The 14020-nt window shown below is 35.6% G+C and overlaps 1 long non-coding RNA gene across 2 annotated transcripts in view; it reads left to right on the forward strand.

The window, feature by feature from the left end:
* LOC119642514 overlaps positions 1 to 10573 on the forward strand; it is a 22029-nt gene extending 11456 nt beyond the window's left edge. For both annotated transcript variants that reach the window (XR_005248068.1, XR_005248067.1), the window contains exon 4: positions 10054 to 10573. This is a non-coding gene — a long non-coding RNA (uncharacterized LOC119642514). The remainder of the gene's footprint in view (positions 1 to 10053) is intronic.
* The last annotated feature ends 3447 nt before the right edge of the window (positions 10574 to 14020 follow it).

Here is a 14020-nt window from a genome sequence, read left to right on the forward strand (position 1 = left end):
AAGAATTTTTTTTACTGCGAAATGTCACCTTTCCAACGAGCATAAATATGAAATTGTTTGATCGATACTTTACGAGAAATCTATCAGTGCAGCCATCTACCGAAAAAATAATGGATTTCTTCTTCCCCAAACTAATATATAGATTTATATGTAACTATACGAAGGAAATTTTATGCAGTTTTTCTTCTTTTCGCTAAATTCTTGATAATCTAAGATTTTAATTTTAATGTGCTGAAGTGCTAAGAACACTTCTACTGATTCTTCCATTCTACTGCCCATGCTGTAAACTGCTGTTAAAGTTATGCATAAAATTAACATTTACAACTCGTTAAATTGAATTTTGTCTACTTAACAAAAAAAAAAAAAGATAAAAAATAAAATTTAAATCTTTATAGCTTTGGGATGCTACAATGGTTATATTCTTTTCTTATTGCTATTATTTTCATTATTCCATATGCATTGCTTGGATTGATTGACGGTTGCTTATAACATCGTAATGGAAAAATATTAGACTGATAAAAACAACAAAACAAATTGCACACATAGATAATAATGATGTAAACATGGTTTTTTTTTTTAATATTTAAAATTTTTTCAAAAATTAAATGAAGAGGCTTTATTAAAGTCTTAGGAATGTACTTAATGGAAGACGTGAAAGACGTGACGAATTCTCCCAACAAGTGAAAGATATTTGTCATAAAATCATAAAACTAAAAAGCGCATAATTGAATTGAAAAGTCGCTAGCTGGTTTGCTGGGCGAAAGTATTCCCGAGTATAAATGTCCATTTTAACTTTTACTAATGTAAGTTTTCATATGCCGCATCTACTAAAGGAATTGAATAATTAAATGAAAATTATCTTTCAGCCATGGTATGATAAGATGTAATAAGTAAGAAATGGTCAATCGGTTTTTATAGGCGTGGCATTCGATTTTCTCCTATTTATAAAAATTGGCCAGATACGAGAATAAGCGTATTATATTCTCAATAATTCGAAAAATGTGAGAATAAGCGTCTGAATTTGTTTACATTTGTTGAATAATTGTTCAAGTATTTGTTTAAAAATTGGCCATGTACGAGAATAAGCATATAAAAATTGGCCAGATACGAGAATAAGCGTATAAAACTGAAAATGATAAGTACTTATAGTCAAAAATAAGTTCCTATGAAATTGAATCTGTCCGACAGATTTTAAAGATCCTAAAGATAATCAGGAAGACCAGTTAATTTGTTTTTAGTTTTTTGATTTATATAATGTAAGACGTGCTGTTGTGTTTAATATATGTGTATTTCCTAACATTATTTAAATTTCATATTTTTATGTGAAATTTTCTCTGCTTAGTTATAAAATGTAATTTAACAAAGAAAAATTGTATATCTTTCAAAGACACATTTAAATGTTTATAAATTGAAAATAAATATATACGCTTATTCTCATATCTGGCCAATTTTTATACGCTTATTCTGGTATCAGGCCGAATTTTATACGCTTATTCTCGTACATGGCCAATTTTTATACAAATACTTGAACAATTATTCAACAAATGTAAAAAAATTCAGACGCTTATTCTCACATTTTTCGCATTATTGAGAATATAATACGCTTATTCTCGTATCTGGCCAATTTTTATACGCTTATTCTCGTATCTGGCCAATTTTTATAAATAGGGGAAAATCGAATGCCACGCCTATAAAAACTGATTGACCATTTCTTACTTATTACATCTTATCATACCATGGCTGAAAGATATTTTTCATTTAATTATTCAATTCCTTTAGTAGATGCGGCATATGAAAACTTACATTTAAGATATTTATCGTACCCTGAAGTACATGCTTTTCCCTTATCATACATACAAGCATTGTTTAGGTGTTCAATGTTTATTCTGTAATTGTTTAATTATGTTAAACCGGTGGTTAACAGTAGCATTCGATAATTGGCGTCATTAATATCAAAAAGTTTTTTCACTTTTCAAAATTTTCATTTAAATGTCAAATGGATATCATTACCAAAAAACAAAATTTTGTTTTTGAAAAATTTCTTCAAAATTGGTAATAAATAATCTGAACAACCTTAATATTTATAGCTTACACCCAGTTGAAAAAAAAAATTCGTGACGAGTCGACTTGTGTTCAGTGTAGTGCGTGTTTTCTTTTCGTCTGCGTTTTTTCAATTGTTTCGGTGTTTTCGGTGTTTTTGTGTATTTAACTTCTGTCTTTTCAGTGTTATTGCTAAAACTGGTTAACGCGGATATCGCGTATGTGCTTTTGTTTCGTCTATATATAATAAAAAATAGAAAACAAAAAAACAAAATAAAAAAAAAAATTGAAAACATTTGACACTTTTCTTCAGTAGTTCCCAACCTTCTTCCACAGTTCCCAAACCTTTTCAAGTGAGTGGTTATTTCACAAATAATAAGCAATAGACAACAATAAGGCATAATGGCCCCGAGGCCGCCAGACAAAAATTCGAATAGATTTTATCTATTAAGTGATACATCCCCCCAAAGAAAAAAAAGTAAAAATTCAGATTTTCCGGTGTTGCCGATCAGCGATATAACCCCTATTGATAAAAAATATATTGTTATTTCTTCAACCGATGCTCGAATAACAATTTCCCAAATTAGCCCTTTCGCTATAAAAAAAACTCTAGATAGCATTACAACATACATCGACTCCACCTCGATTCTACGCGATGGGAATTTACTGGTCCTCGCTGGGAACCCGCGCGCAACCGAAAAACTCATAAAGACAAAATCTTTAGCTAATCTATGTGCTATTTCAGCTAAACTACATTAGAAACTTAACTCAGTTCGAGGCGTAATTTATGCCCCTTGCTTAAAGCATGTGGGCATTCAAGGAGTGACTGAAGTATATAAATTAACCAAGCTGAATGATGACGGAAAAACACGCTCTCCTACAGGAAGGATTATTTTAACTTTTTATCGCTATCGATTACCGCGAACAGTTGATGTGGCGTGGTATAAATGTAAAATAGAACTATACATCCCAAATCCTATGAGGTGTAAAAATTGCCAACGCCTGGGTCATACGGCAAAAAGATGCACTAATGCTGCATCTTGTGCTAACTGTGGTCATCCTCCACATACTGAAAGCTGTACCCGTAGTTTCTGCATAAATTGCAATGATCAACACTCAGCATTAGACAAACAATGCCCACGTTTTGTACAGATGCGTGAAATATTAAAAATCAAAACAGAAAATTACGCGACGCGCATACCGGGAAAGAAATCCATCTGTAGCCCATGGAATTGGCAAAAGTAATACCTATGCTGCTGTTGCCTCGCAAATCGAGCCTAGTAAGACTTTAACTGCAACTGCTTCCAATGAAAAACCTGTTCTACCACTAACCAAAAATTATATTGCGAAACCAGTTACATCACTTGTCAAAGATAATATTTAAAAAGCCAAAGCAACTGCAAATATTGAAAATATCAAAACAACAACACATATGCTAAAATCTAATATACCAAATTCTCCAGAATATCCAGCTCTCAACTTTACTCAACATATCACAAGTCGTAATGAATCCATTCTTTCATCCATCAATCAAAATTAAAACAACAACACATTTGCTAAAATCTAATATACCAAATTCTCCAGAATCTCCAGCTCTCAACTTTACTCAACAAATCACAAGTGTTAATGAATCCATTCTTTCATCCATTAATCAACCTTCAATTTCAAATTATTCACGTGCGCCAACCCGTTGCGCTTCAAATGTACCAAATCACCTAAATACAGATTATTCTGCTGGTAAGAATAAATCATTCACGAAAAATTCCTATAGCGACCTTCTCGACGGAGACGCTGACATGTCAACTTAACCCTCCCTCCACTCTGCTTACATGTCATTACAATTAAATAAAGTTTTTAAAATTCTACAATGGAACATTAAGGGACTTATTAATAATTTTGATGAACTCCGTACACTCATAAATGATTTTAATCCAACCTTTTTATCGCTTCAAGAAACCCATTGTAGAAGCTCTTTTAATCCTATTCCACCCAAATCATATACTGGATACTTCACGAATGCTGATCAAAACTCATATTCCAAACAAGGAGTAGGTGTTTTTATAAAATCAAGTATACCTCACGAACGCATAAATTTAAGCTCAAATATACAAGCCGTAGCGATACAAATAATGTTAAATATAAAATTTACAGTGCTTTCGCTCTATATTCCACCTTCGCAATCGTTTTCTCAGCAAGAACTCTACAGTTTATTCTCCGTACTTTCCCCCCCATTAATTATATGCGGCGATTTCAACAGCTGGAATACCATCTGGGGCTCAACAGTGAACAACACTCGCGGTACTGTTTTAGAAAAGGCCTTTTTTCAAAGCAACCTTTGCGTTTCAAATGATGGAAAACCAACGCACTTCTCAACTCATCATACTTTTTCACATATTGATTTAACATGTTGCTCTCCATCACTTCTTCCTTTGGTGTCCTGGTCTATTTATGATGATCTACATAATAGTGATCACTTTCCAAACATAATCGAGCTTAAACTTTCAACGTCCTCTGCTACTCCAGCAAAACAGGCCAAATTCCTCCTAGATAAAGCGGATTGGATCAATTACTCCAAACAGGTGGAGTCATTTTTGAACTCAAAGCCATTTAACGGAAACTGCAACCATGATGCTGCTATTATGTCTAAAGCGATTCGCACGGCTGCTCATCTTTCTATTCCTCAATCCAACACCTCTTTTAAACGAGCTAGGGTTCCATGGTGGAACAACACGCTTTCGTTTTTGAGGAAAAATAAAATGGATATATGGCACCGCTTTAAGAGATGTCCTGATCAGAATCACTTGTTATTATACAAAAAGGCCAATGCTCTATTCAGGAAGGAATTACGGAAATCAAAGGCACTTAGTTTCGAACTTTTCTCGAGACGAATTCACAGAAATACATCAATGAAAGTTGTCTGGAACAAAATCAACAGACTTAATGGGACTTCAAACCTGAACGAAATTTCTGTCATCTGCACTCCCAATGGAACTTTAACTGACGCAGATGAGATTTCTAATTACTTTGGAAAAGTGTGGTGCGAATACTCCTCTGACAGCAACTTCTCCAGTGCTTTCATTGAAAATAAAAGGACTCCAACATCTCCTTCAAGTAATATCGATAGATGTGCCATGTTCCTGGAAAATAGCGTATCTACCTCAGAACTTGGAAGTTGTCTCTCCAATTTGAAGGGGAAGACACCTGGTCTAGACCGCATCTCATACCAAATGATCAGTGCTATGTCTAAGTCTAGTAAAAAGAAATTACTGGACCTATATAATACATGTGGAAACTGGCAACAGTTGTTCCAATTCCAAAGTCAAAAAATGTCTCCATCGCATCTGATTATCGCCCAATTTCTCTTTTATCTTGCCTCTGTAAGGTTTTAGAGAAGATTATGGCATCTAGATTATCTTGGTTTCTTGAATCCAAGAACCTGATAACAAAGCAACAAGTTGGTTTCAAGCGGGGTAGAGGATGCATCGACGCTCTGTTACATATTGATTATTTCACAAGCAAAGCAATTTCCGAACGAAATCACGTAACAATTCTCTCAATTGGTTTCGAAAAAGCATTTGACAGAGTTGGTCTTCATGTTATCTTAAGACTCTTGAAATCATGGAATGTTGGACCCAAATTCTTCAACTACATCAAATCATTCATGTCGCATAGGCGGTTCAAAGTTAGAATCAACAATCATCTTTCTGGTTCCTTTCCGCTAAAGAATGGCATTCCGCAAGGATCTCCTCTCTCTGTCACGCTTTTCCAGATTGCTTTCAACGAAATTAGCGAAATTCTTTGCCGTGTACCAAGAGTGGAACATTGTCTCTACGCGGACGATGTATACATTTTTACAAAAGAAAAAGACAACACGAAAGCAATCAACATCCTCGAATCTATTGCATGTGAGGTCTCCACATGGGCAAACTCGTCAGGAGCTATAATCTCTATACAAAAATCAAAAAAAATGCACATTTGTCCAAAACAAATGTGCGATGCAGGAAACCTACTGACGCATATTAACGACTTACCAGTACTAAATGTGCAGACGCTCCATGTTCTCGGGCTCACGTTTTCGCCTTCGGTTAAAAAACTCCCTTTTAACAAGGGTAAATTTCATACAGTACGTTGCTTGGAGAAGCCATGCGCATATTAACACTATCGCTTATCTTACCAAAATGCTTGTGTTAAGCAAGATTGACTATGCTTTGATAATTTATGGCAATAGCTGCAAATATAACGTCAACATCCTTAAACCGGTCTATCACCAAGCCGTTAGAGCAAGTTGTTATGCTTTTCGGACGACGCCCATAAATAATATTATAATTGAAACTGGTCTCCCAACTTTAGAAAATAGACTGTATGAGTTAAAAGCTAAAATAGTTCCTAAGCTTCTTAATTCAAACAAATCCATTCTCGGTGATGACGTAAGAAAGATTATTATTGCGAAGAAAATTCCAAAGTCACCATCTGCAATTGACCATTGTTTGTGCATCGTAAAGGAATTGAACATTCCCTTAAAAATTTCCCGCTCTTTCGGTGTTAAACCTCCCTGTATTTTGAAAGACTGCTCTTTTGACATCTCACTGTCTACGCACAAGAAAGAAGTTACTCCAAATTACGTCTTCAGGAATCTAATAGCTGAGAAAACCCAAGTATTGGACAATACTGGTTGGAATCTTTTGTACACAGACGGCTCAAAATCTCCTGGTCTGCCTCCTGCTTGTGCGGTGGTAGATGCTACAGGACGGGTTCTTCTCAACCACATATTTCACGAAAGTACTTCAACTTTCATAACCGAAGCCAGAGCTATCCTTCGCGCTGCCAACCTTGCCCATAAAAACAAACTCAAAACCGTCATTGTTACTGACAGTTTGTCTGTATTACAAGCTACCCGGAACCCTTCGACTTCGAGATGGAGCACCATCAACAAATTAAGGAATATAATTACTACACCCGACGGAAAAATTAAAATGTTATGGGTACCAAGTCACATCGGTTTACTGGGAAATGAGCAGGCTGATCGACCGGCAAAGTATGCTGCTTCTGCTCCTCTAATTATGGATGATGTCATGGAAAAGTTGGATCTTCAAAGATACATTGGAAGAAAAGTTAAAGAGAAAATTGCAGAAGGAAATTTACAATACCATCATCAACACTACTCTTGCATTAACCCTCAATTAACTCCACCTCTATATCCAACAAATGTTGAGAAAACCAAGATCCAAACATTTTCGAGAATTCGCCTTGGTCATACAATTGCAACTCACCAATGGAGGAGGAGGACGAACACTATTGAAAATGGCCCACTTTTTCGAGCATTCCCCGTATAAAGCCCTATTCCGAAAACTCGTTATGTGGAAAAAAATTGGAATTTTCAAAATTTCGCGGCCTTATTGGAGAAAAAATTAAAATTCGGTTCAGTATAATATACGGTAGTCGTGGTCAATTTTTTCCATTTTTGTACAGATGCTACAGCATTGCCCACGCAATATGCATTAAAATTTTTGTGCATTTACCTGCTATAATTTGCGAGTAATGAGCAAAAAACCGAATCGTACCTTCAACCGACCGATTTGGTCTATTTTCAATACCGATCTGCGTGCAAGCACTTCCACTGTTTCTGTCAAATTTGAAGTCGGTAGATTCATTTTTGCTTCCGGTTCAAGTAAAATCATGAAACGGCGGACGTGCTTAAATCGATTTAGAATTTCATGCTGATCAAGAATACATATACTTTGTGGGTCTCCGATGCTGTCTTCTGGGCGTTGAAAACCTTTTGACAAAATGAGTGTACTCCTCCTCCTTCGATGATCGGTATAAAAATATTTCCTTCTTTTTAAATCTTTTGAAATACATCGACATTACATCGACGTCTAAAAGAACTAAACAATCACATGAATTGGGTTGTGAACGACACTCTCAGCAATAACCAAAACATGTACCATGTTTCATATCTGACAACGTACGAAATCCATCCAATAGCAACAAGTAAGAAAGTAATAAGCCTTCGCTTATCGAACGAAAGAGAAAAGAAAGAAACTGCAAAACTTCAGAGTTTTGTCGTTCGTTAGTGCAATTATCTGAATGCAGTTCAGAAGGCATTTTGCCAACAGAAGTGCTTTTAACGAAAGTGAGCGAAAGGGTTGAATATTGCATTAGCAGGCGTTGATTTGACAATTTAATCACAACTAGTAGACAATATTTGTCCAAAGACAGTTTTTCTAAAAACCCTGCGACGTATCAATCAAATTCGTATCGACTCGAGAGAATTACTTTTAGCAAATACAAATACGTGGGGAAGTTGCAAAGAGACTCCACACATGCCGACCTAAAAAGACAATACGAGTGTAGATGCTACTCCTCATGAAGTGAAGTGAAATATACGTTTTTCCGGTAGTAACACGAATGGTTGGCTAAATAAAAATCGACTAAGAACTTTATCATTCTACTGTACTCCAAAATACTGTAACTTCTTAACAACTTATGTCTAACTCATAAGTGTCCGCATTTAATGATATGCTTTCCAAACGTCTTAGCATTATAAACGCTTTGGAAGTAATCTAAACCTCATCTCAGCAAAATATTAAGTAAATGCTTTTGATTTGCATTGTGGGAAATTACGTCTAAATCAAGAATCCATTGATAATTAGCCATCGTGAACAATGAATAAGTCAATAAAATATTTTTCAGGAATAATTATTTATTTCATATCATGTAAAAACATATATTATTTTATTTTTGTGAATATTTTATCTCTTTATCTTATAACAAGACTATTTTTGCAAATAAATGAATGTTTCTTTTTATTTTATTTTTTTACAATTTATAATCTCTCCCAAAGCCAAGCTAACAAATATTTTTTATTAATTAATGGATTTTTGAAATTAAAAGTAATACACATATCTTCTTATCAGACATTTCCTCGCAATAACGTGAACAAGAAAAACTAAAATTCTAAGAATAGATAAAACATAACTTTTTTATAGAAAAAAATACATTCCAAATTTAAACTGTTGTTTTTATGCCATAACATCTCTCGCTTAACATTGCGACAAAATTACGGCTGAATTTAAAGCACCGCTGTAACGTTAACAGAGGAAACAAAGCTTAATATGCGAAAAGAAGCACAATGTAGAACTTATTATTATTATTATTAATTTCGCCAGAAAAATAAATTCTAAACTCTTAAAAGCACTAGCATCTAAGCCTATTGGCTGTTATGGAAAACTCTACCGCACTTGAGATTCGAACCCACGACCATTGATTTGCTAGTCGAGATTCGTCGCCATCGGCTACTCAGGCGGATTAATGTAGAACTTAATTTGTGAAAAGAAGCACAATCTAGAACTGGGAGCTACAGGAACAATGTAACAAAGGAAAGGGAATAGCGCAATCATATAAACACGTTAAATCTTAATGGCACCAGTGAGGCAATGTCTGCTTATCCTAAAGATCTCAGCTATTGCTTTTGCATCGCGTTTTGGGTACACCAGTATTAGGAGCAGAAGGTTGGCAAACTTTATTCTAGCCAAACTCAAACACTACATACTTCTCAGAGACTGACAAATATTCAATACTATGAAGTACGTTTTTTTTTAATTTTGTTCGTTTGTTCGTTTGTTGCTAATATATATGTAGTCACTATTCAAGTAGGAGGATTAGGCACTTATCAAGTATTGGTTATTGTTTGAAATGTAGCAGCTGCAAGTGCTCCTAAAATGTTAGAGACAAAGATTAATAAGGTTGGGCAAATGTCTTCAAGACAGACGTCTGGTGTGACCCAGCGCCGTCCTTTCACAGTTTACTTAGAAGGGCAGACGCTTCTTATTTCCCTAATCGATAATTTATCTATTTTCAGATATCCCAGATAGTGAGATATCAAACATTACTATCTATTCAGCTATTGAAAGTATATCTTATTTTCTTTTAATCACAAAAAAGCGCACTCAGCAACTCTACTAAAAATCCAGTAAAATAGCTTTTTTCATAAAAACTTTCTTCCTCTTCAAGCATGGATCGTTTAAAAACGAACAGTAAGCGGCGGTTTCTCTTACTGGTCTACAGCCTTACCCGCACATTGTCATCTTCCCGAAGGATTAAAAAAATTGGTTACTCCACTGTTAGCCGGATTACTTGAAGAGAATCGCGAGAAAACTTGGTCTTTTGACCGTTTCTTTCAAGAGGTTACAAACATTTGTCGTAAGCGAGTAATACATGCATTTTATACGAACCGGACCACTTCGGTGGAAATCTTCTTAGAACCTGAAGAATTAATTGAACATTTTCGCGAGAGAATTTTAATGCAGACTAAAGTTCCAATGGAAAGGCAGATACTATTATTCAATAACGAACATTTAGAAAAAAAGTTACTCCCCACACCATTGGTAAATATAACAATAACAATGTAAGTTAAAAGAACTTATTATTTATTCCTTTCCTAGCTAAGGCATTTTCAGCGACGTACACGGAAAATCCGATAATCCTTTGCAGCAACGATGAAAATACATTTGCCCAAAAGTATCAACAAGTCAAAGTTAGCTCACAAACTTTGCGCTCATAATTCCTTACGTACTTACGAAAGCAATACGTCCTCTATGCACGAGAACTTTCAATAATGTCCGTATGCAATCACATCCCAAAAAAATGCATCCACAAGGCTCGCATATCCGTACTCCGTATTTATATTAATTTTGTCAATGTATAAAACAATTTAATTAATGTAAAATTTTGAATAAATATTGCAACTATATATAAATCATATAACTATATGTAAATCATTTAGCATTTAAGATTTTACCGAACCAGGTTTTGGGATCATATATAGCCACGGCAGTTAGCCGGGTGTACTCTAAAATTGCTTCCAACTTTTCCTTAAACTTCCAATACTATTTGATTTTTTACGGTATTGGTTTGGTTATGAGCTGTTTGTAGAAACTAATAGTCTCAATTCAATTATTTCATAGTGGTGCAATAAAAGCTCATCGCTGGATATATATACATACATAATATATATATATATATATACATATCAGTCTGGCAACTCTGTCGCGCGTACAGTCGTCTGTATTTTGTTTCGGTAATTAATATTTTAATTTTTTGTTGAATTACGTGGCTATTTTGCTTTATAGTGTGTGAATTTATAATATACTTTGAGAAGGAAGTGAGCGAATTCGAAGTAAAAGAAGTATTTTTTCTTTACGCTTTGATTCATCGGATTTTTGCAAACAAAAATTTTGAGCTCTGATATAAATCTCTCTTTTTTTTTTTGGTTTCCTCTCTTTTTCTCTGGTTATTTTTTCGGTGTTTGTAGTTTGTTTTGCTATTGATCTCTCGTTACAGTGTCAACGTAACAGAGAAGTTTTGCACAAATTGGTTGATAAATTTTTATGTTGAGGATTTTTTTTTGCAATTTGTCTGTCCACTTCTGTCTTTTAGACTGATATGGAGTGTTTATATACACCTTGTCGCGCAAAAACAGGCCCGGAATCAGATAGATTCCTTTCTTGTTGGCTCTACGAACGCTTTGGTCATGCAAAGTGTGCCGTATTCTCGGCCGTGCTGCTGATGCAGTCGCTGACCCTTCTAAAGGCTTAAGATGGTCATGTCCTGACTGTAGGCAGCGGGACATTGATTTTTACAAACTTTTCACGGAGACGCGAAATGGTTTCTCGGAATTGAGTAGAAATCTCGGATCCTTGTGGGAGAAGTTTGAGCTAATTAAGTCTAGGTTTGATGAGTATCGTTTTATTGAGCACTAATCTTCTACCCATGCCAGAAAAGTAACAACTCGTAGCGTAGCGTGTGGGACGTCACCTCTGAGTTCCTCTAAATCTGATCCGTTGGTACAACTAACCGCTCCCTCTAACTCTAAAATGAACATTAATGTTTCCGATATTGTTGACGGTCGGTAACATAATAGTTACAAATAAGCCGGCAAGTCCTTCTGTTTTAAGCTACGCTGAAGTGGCAAGGGTATCTCCGCCTAGAACCGCCACTCACTCTAATCAAGCGCCATCGCCTAAAAATAATAAAGAGAAAAAAAAATCATCCTCTCCCTCTGGCTGGTCGAATGTGAACGCCGGTCACCAGACTGGGCAAGTCGCACAAGCTGCTAGTGCAAGGGCGATAACGCCATCTATATTCTCCCCAACCGTGAACCCTCCTGTTCCAAGTAATGACAGTTGCTTGACGGCAGGTCCTCCGAGAAAAGCAAATTTTGGGTCAAGACTGGCACCTGAAACATCTGTGGATAATATAAAAAGTTATCTGGCGGCGAAAGTCCCATCAGTCAACTTAAAGCGCGTTAGCATTTTTAAAATGGCTCCTTCTCAATCTAGGGCAAACTCCTCTTTTAAAATAATAGTTCCGACAGAAAACAGTGATTTGTTTCCAAACAAACCATTGCGGCCAGTAGGATCCTTGATTAAAGAATTTATCCCTCAGGATCGTCCCCGTAATACCAAAGCAATAGTCTTGTCGTCTTCAAAAAACTAAATGTTTCTTCAGACCCATTATCTCTCATTTATCAAAATGTTAGGTGCCTAAACTCAAAAATTCGTTCTACTTTTCTAAATTCAGTGAGCATGGAGTTTTTCTGTTTGGGCTTCACCGAAACTTGGCTAAAACCCGATCTTCATTCGTCAGAACTTTTTCATAATTCTCTCCAAGTCTTTAGAAATGATCGAGGGAATCGCATTGATTGTGGTGTATTAATTGCCATATCTGCGTCAGTCCCGTCCAATTTAATTGAATTTCCCACTTCTTCTGACGTTGAATTTATCGCCATTTGTGCGAAAATGCCTAATAAACATCTATTTATAACCTGCTCCTATATTCCCCCAAATTCTGATATCTCCATTTACAAGAATCACGCTGCCCTCATCTGTGAAGTGGCCAAGCGGTCTAGACCCACCGATTTGGTCGTTGCATTGGGTGACTTCAACTTGCCTCAAGTCACTTGGTGTAACAGTCATAATTCTGGCTGTTTGATTCCTACTTCAACGTCTGATAGGGCTGTTGTATTCTTTAATGAATTGTTTGATCATAATTTGGGTCAATATAGTCGTACCCCTAATTGTAATGGTAGACTGCTTGATCTCTGCTTTGCCAATTTTCCCGAGATTAACGTAAATCGTTGTCCACCTTTTAGTTTACCTGAGGATCCTTATCATCCGTCAATGTACATTTCCTTTCATCATATGAATGTTGGTTCGTTGAACTGCCTTAATGAGCCTAATCAAACTTTTTCAAATAATTATTATGATTTTCATAAAATCAATATTATTACTGCAGATACCTTCAGTTCATTAAATCGTCTCTGTTTGCTAATCCTAGATATTTATTTAAATTTGTTAACTCTATAAGAAAAATATCCACATATCCCTCTCATGTTTCTTTTAATGGCTCTCATTCCTCGGATGATTTTGAAATCTCAAATCTGTTTGCTGAGTATTTCCGACGAAACTTTTCGACTGCTAATTTCGATTTAACAGCAATCTACCCATATCGTATAACTAACTCGGTTTCAATACCTAACTTGGTTATTTCGGAAGAAGACGTTTTTAAATGGTTGAGTTCTCTAAAATATACTTGTTCGCCTGGACCTGATCGAATTCCATCATGTGTAGATAAATTTTGCGCTGTCGAGTTATGTGGTGTGATCTCAAAGATTTTTAAATTGTCCTTGTATTTAGGTGTTTTCCCTTTATGTTGGAAGAGTAGTTTCCTTTAACTTGCGTATTAAGCTCTCGATAAGCAAAGCTATGTCCGCGCTTGGATTTATAAAAAGGTAGTCCAAAGAGCATGATGATCCCTACATTACGAAAGGGCTGTAAATGTGTTTGGTTAGACCTATACTTGAGTATGCCTCTGTTGCGTGGTCTCCTTCATATAGGTGCTACGTAGATTCAATTGAATCTGTTCAAAAGCAATTCTTGCTGTTTGCCCTTAGAAATTTTGGTTGGGATCCGTTTGCCTC

This window comes from Glossina fuscipes, unplaced genomic scaffold (genome assembly GCF_014805625.2).
Source record: "Glossina fuscipes isolate IAEA_lab_2018 unplaced genomic scaffold, Yale_Gfus_2 224, whole genome shotgun sequence".
NCBI classification, from domain to species: domain Eukaryota; kingdom Metazoa; phylum Arthropoda; class Insecta; order Diptera; family Glossinidae; genus Glossina; species Glossina fuscipes.